Source organism: Bubalus bubalis, chromosome 4, assembly GCF_019923935.1.
Source record: "Bubalus bubalis isolate 160015118507 breed Murrah chromosome 4, NDDB_SH_1, whole genome shotgun sequence".
In the NCBI taxonomy this organism is placed as follows: domain Eukaryota; kingdom Metazoa; phylum Chordata; class Mammalia; order Artiodactyla; family Bovidae; genus Bubalus; species Bubalus bubalis.
Genome location: NC_059160.1, coordinates 92,479,236 through 92,485,508, shown reverse-complemented (window position 1 = coordinate 92,485,508; position 6,273 = coordinate 92,479,236).

Below are 6,273 nucleotides of genomic sequence, written 5' to 3'. Positions count from 1 at the left end.
TATCCTATTGGTTCTGTTTCTCTGGAGAATCCTGACTAATACATTTGCCAAGTCCATACAGCTACTCTTTCCTCATTCTGCCAGTCTTTTTTTTTTTTTTCTTTTTCTTTTTATCTTTTGGCTATGTCACACAGCATGTGGGATCTTAGTTCCCGACCAGAGATTGAACCTGTGCCCCCTACACTGGAAGTGTGGAGTCCTAACTACTGAACCACCAGAGAAGCCCCCTGCCAGTCTTTTTTCCCACTCTCCTCCCTCCACACCTCACCCCGTCCGTCCCTGGAGCCTTTCCTGCCTGAGGATGAGGTTGAGACGTCTCACCTCTCCTGTCTCAGGCCCAGATCCTGGCCAATCCTTGCCTCCTCATACTTCCCTGAATCCTTAAAGGGCTATTCTTACTGTCACTCTGATCCTGAGTCCTACACCCATCTGGGTGGTCCTGCCAGGAACATGGGGGGTGGGGTCTCAGCCCCTCAAAATGAGGCTGTGTGGAATGAATTCTCCCATCCTCTGCCAGCACTCCTGCTGACCCAGATGGAATCATGCAATCATGCTGCACCTGTGAAACTTGCCCCATGCCAGGCCCGTGTGCTACCTACCAAGGGGGACAAGTTGCAATCCTGGCCCTCCGGGAAGGCCTCGGAGTCTCGCAGAGGAGATGGACCAGGAGTTGCACCTGGGTGGGAAAACACAGCAAAGGGTATGAAAAAATGGCAGCAGGTCCTGCAGGGGCCAGAGGGGGCCAGGGTGGAAGCCACTGCTGCAATCCCAGAAAGATGCCTGTGGCCTGGAATAGAAAGTGACACAGTCAGAGCAAAAAGGAGCCCCAGGCCCTGCTCTCAGCAAGCTGGGAGGTGACTGGGCACCAGCAGAAAACCAGGACAACAGCAACTGGAGGACATGGACAAGAAGGGGGGTTGGCAATTCCGGGAAGAAGTGGGGCCACATGGAATTATGCTGGGGAGGCTTCCTGAAGAAAGAGAAAGAAAAGAGCTAGAGGGAGAGGTCCCAGCGAGGGTGGAAACCGAGCATTCTGAGGCAGGACGGGCCAGCACAGGGGGAGCTGACTTCTCAGTCAGTCACGGCCAGCCGGGCAGACAGGCGACTGGCGAAGGCCCTCTGAGGCACGTCTGCGGCAAAAGCTTGCGGAGGGACCTTGAAGGCCAACCCAAGACCTTGGGAGTAGGCAGCTGGCTTCGCAAGGCGACTGTGGCCTCAGATGGCCCCACCCCATCCCAGTGCACCCAGGGGAGAGCTAAGCCCTGAAGCCACCCCCAGCCGCTCTAGAGCTGACCCCCATGCGTCACAGGGAGTGACTCAAGCCTCAGCAGCAACAATGAGTGGGACTGACGTCAGGCTGGGGGCTCCTGACAGTGGCCAGCTTGGCTGGGCAGCCGGCACCCTGCCTCCCGATCCTCTAGTCCGAGCCAGGACGCGGGGGCGATGAGGACCAGCTGTCCACTTCTGACACCTGCCCCCTGGGATCCTGGGCAGGGGCTACTCAACTTCCCACTCTTTCTGGGCTGTCACTCCCAGCCCCCACCCCTTAAGGCAGAGGAAATGGCTGGGCGGATGAGAGAGTGACAGAGAGCGTGAGAAAGAGGGGCCTCCCAGCCCAGCCTCGTCAGGAGCCTCAAGACCTGGGCAGGGCAGGAGGTGGCACTGGCTGCCCTTTGCCCCGGGATGCGTGGGGCTCTGGCCTTTGGTGTTGGAACTGGTGTGTCTCTGTCTCCCAGAAGATCTTTGTGTTTATCTCTCTGGCCAACTGGGGTGGGGCTTTGTTTCTGCGCCTGTCCCCCAGAGGGAAGGGGTCAAGCTATCCTTCTTGCAAGGTCTGTGCCTCTGTTCCTCTGGGAGGTGTGTGCATGACTGTTGTTCTTTGAGGCAGAGGATTCTGTGAGACTATCGGTGCAAGAAAAGAGGCCTGTTTACCCACCCTTCGTAAGGGAGTGTCTCCACCTACTCCTGGGGGGGCTGCTTTTCTCTCCCAGGTTTCCCGTCGGGCTGTATCTGTCCTCACGGTACCCCAGTTACCTGGGATAGGTCCAGGTCTTCTGCTTGGGCAACCCTGATGCTAGACTCCCTGGATGGGGGCCCTGTTGCTGTGCTGTGCCTGGATGAGGGCAGCAACAGTCAGCACCCGCCTGCCTAGCTCGCAGCTGGGCACTGCTCCCTGCTAACGCAGCATGTACCAAGAAGGGCCCCCCCGCACTCCCCTCCTGGCCCAGCTGCCACCCCCAGCCCTCACAGCCGTGGCGGCATGATTTATGGTCCTGAGCCAGCACCTGTGTGAGACCTTGAGGAGACCTCAAGTGGCCCCCCCCTGGTCTGGCAGGGTCAGGGCCCAGCAGGAAGCAAAGGGGAGCAGGGGTGGTGGGCAGGATGGTCAGAACATGGGCCTAGGGGTAGGGGGCAGGAGGCAGACACCAAGGCCCCAGGGCCTTCAGGCAGCTCTGAGTCCAGCTGGGGACCCTGAAATGTGCCCCCTGCCCTCAGAATGTTCCCAGCTGCGTGGCGAAGGAGATATTGAGGGAGTGGAGAGAGGTTTCCTCAGTCTTGTGCTCCTTCCTGCCCTCCCCACAGCAGACTGGAAGCTTCCAAGTCCCACTGGGCGGCCTAGGCCTTACCCAACAGCCCCCAGCCTGGGACCAGGGCAGGGCTGGCAGCGGCCTGAGCCTGAAGCAGGGAGGAGAAGAGGTTTGGGGCTCCAGGTAACACAGAGCAGCTGCTGGCTGAGCTGTAGGGCTTTAAGACCGGGCCTGGACAGGGCCGCAAGCAGATGGACAGAGGCTCATCCCTTCAGCCTCATGTTCTGAGAAGGCCCAGCAGCCCTGGGGTCACTGCTAAAGTCAGGGGCTTGGTGAGGCTGGGGCTCATCTAGATTTAAGCTAAAACACCCTGGGAATCCCCAGGCCCAGCTCTTAACTGAGGCAACCCAGCACTGCCCTCAACCAGAACAGGCCCAACATAGTTCCTCATTAGTCATGGAAGGACATCACTAGACCTGCAGACTGTCCCTAGCTGCCTACCTCTGAGAAATTCTCATACGCTTCTCTCCGCAGCCACAGGGCCAGCTACCATCCAGCCCGGCGCACTGGACATTCAGATCAACCGTGAGGTACCGTACAGCTCAAGTACCAGGTGGTTGCCTGTGAAGGTCAGAAGCTTCTGCGCCTCCTTGAGGCCGAGCCTCGTCACCTCCTTCCATAACCATGGCAACTTCTTCCATCCCAGGCCCTAGTGAAGGGCCGTCACCCCCTACTCACTCAGACCTTAGACCTCAGAACCATAGCCCCTTCACTGTGGCACCTCCGGACTGGGGGCCTCTGGGCGCGGGGCCCAGCGTGGGTGAGGCTGGGGACAGAGGGAGGCAGGCTTCCTGGGTCTCCTGTGAGGACAAACAGAAAGCTTTGAGGCCTCGGAAAATCCCGCCTGGGATTCCAGGCCCTGCCGGCGTCACTGCCTTTTGACTATTGTCCCCGACGGAAATGACCCAGCCCCCAGGCTGCAGGGACAGAGCGGCCATTGTGAGGCCCCACCAGGCTCAATGCCCCCTTGTTCGTCCTCCCAGCCCCTAGCAAGACTCGGAGGCCAGTTCTTCCAGTTGCTAGTTGGAAAGAAAGGACCTGCCTTCAGGCACCAGGCCTTGGGTGGGGCAGGGCGGGGCTGGAGAAATCAGCCCCCCCACCCTCTACCCCTATCGCCCAAGTCCTGGAAACAAGCCACTGTCCATGGTGTTTCTTCAACTCACAAGGCCCTGTACAGGGAGACCTAGTGATTAAGTACAGTAGTTAGACCCACCCAGCTCAGCCACTTAGAAGTCAAGTGACCTTGGGAAAGTCATTTCCTTTTCTCTGAAATGAATTCTCTTCTTTGGCGAAAACAATAGCTATTATTTATTGGTGCTTGCTACATGGCAGGCACTGCTGGAAACAACTTTGTATACATTCACCTTGTAATCATTATAGCAACTTTGTGAAATAGATACTATTTTCCCCACTTATAGATGCTCAAGCTGAAGCTCCAATCTTTTGACCACCAGATGTGAAAAGCCAACTCATTGGAAAAGACCTTGATGCTGGGAAAGGTTGAAGGCAAAAGGAGAAAGGGGCAGAGGAGATGGTTAGATAGCATCACGAACTCAATGGACATGAATTTGAGCAAACTCTTGGAAAAGGCAATGACAACCCACTCTAGTACTCTTGCCTGGAGAATCCCATGGATGGAGGAGGCTGGTGGGCTGCAGTCCATGGGGTCACGAAGTGTCGGACACAACTGAGCGACTTCACTTTCACTTTTCACTTTCATGCATTGGAGAAGGAAATGGCAACCCACTCCAGTATTCTTGCCTGGAGAATCCCAGGGACGGGGAAGCCTGGTGGGCTGCCGTCTATGGGGTCCCACAGAGTCAGATACGACTGAAGCAACTTAGCAGCAGCTGCAGCAGCAGCAGCAGCAGCAGCTGGGAGATAGGGGAAGACAGAGGAGCCTGGAGTGCTGCAGTCCAGGAGGTCACCAAGAGTCAGACACAAATTAGCGACTGAACAACATAGACGAAAACACTGAGAAGTGACTTGCCCCAAATTCCACAGCTAGGAAAAGACTTTTTAGAAAGCCAGGTAGTCCGGTTCTGGAGTCCTTGCTCTCTTCACTTTCCTCTGTTGCAGGCTTTCCTCATAGGGTGGTGTCGAGGACTAGGAATAGCAAATATATGAACTCAGTGGATGATGAAGCAGGTGTGGTAGCCGCTGTCCTCACCATGGTGCCTAGATACCTGCAGGGACCAAAATTCTCCACTGCCCTGCCTGCTTCCTGACCCTGGGAAGCATCTTCTCAAGCACCTTTGCCTTCCCCGGGGGCCTGCCATGTGCTCTACATCTGTCTGTGCCAAAGGGTGACCCAAAGGGAGAGAAACTCAATCCAGCTACAGCTGGTGGGAGATTTCCCAGCAAGCTCTGCTCCTAACCAGAGTACTGCCACCAGACTCACCTCCACATGGAACAGACAGGAAACCAAGGCCCAGCGAGGGAGCGGGGCTTCTCAGAAAGCAGCATGGAGTTGGAGCCAGGGCTGAGAAACGAGGCAGATCTCCTGACCACCCCATCCCCTTCCCCTGCCTCACCAGGGCTGTGGCAACTCAGGGGCTCTGGCAGGGTAGCCAGGGACATGTGCTTGGATGCGCACACACTGCAGGGGGGGGCAGTCATCATGCACAGGGCCCAGGACTCCCCAGCCTACCCCCACGTGGACCCTTCAGACCTGGGGCTCAGCCATCATCCCAAAACCTGAGTGAGGGCAGGTGGTGGGGGACTCTCTGGGGAACCTGTAGGTGGGGGCTGGAGCACCAGGGAAGGCCCTTGATTCTGTTCTATTGCAGAGCAGAGCCCTATTTTGTCAAGCTTCCATCAGGCAGGGGCTGCCCTCATCCAGCCAGTTCCTAGGGGCTGTGGGCGTGGAGGTTCAGGGGTCCTGGGTCAAGGGTCCTCCTGCACAAAGCACAGGGGAGGGGGCTGGGCCCTGTGTGGCAGCCAGCTACCTTGGACTTTGGTATAGGATCAGTTCTACATTTGTGTTTTTCCAGAGTGGCTCCCAGACCTCTAGCCTCACAGGCACCTGGGTGCTGGGTGAAAGTTGAGCTCCATGGGCCCCGCCCCTCGTCAAATCCCAGTCTCGGGGGTAGAGCCAAGGAATTTGCATTTTAAGCCAGCTAAGCATCTGATGGGCTTGGGAGTTGGAGAACCTACTTGGGGGCATTTGGGCATAAGCAGGGAGCTCAGAACAGTCTTCCTGCCAAGAAGGTCAGAGTTACCATAACCTGGGTTCAGCTGCTGGTGCACTAGGCTTGTGTGAGGGATACTGAAAGTGGGGACGGGCAAAGACTTCTACTGAGTAAGGACAGTGGCTACCACCATCCTGGGCTGCCCTGGACCCAGCCCTACACTGAGCACCCCACCCAAACTCCCAGGGGACATGTGAGCTGGGGTTCAGGTTAGGAACTTCCAAGCAAAGCCGGTGGACGAATTGGCCCCCAGCACAAGCCCCATCCACAAGCCTGGCCTGTTCACCAGAGGCTTTTTCCATGTTAGAAACTAGTCTGAGTGCTTTGCCTAACAACCCCGTGAAGCAGGTGTCGTTACTTTCACCTTTTATAAATGAGTAAACTGAGGCCTGTTAGCCAAGTTGGTAACATGCAAGATTTATGGGAGCTAGGGACTTAACTTCCCTGGTAGTGCAGTGGTTAGGACTCTGCACTTCCACTACAGGGGGTGTGGA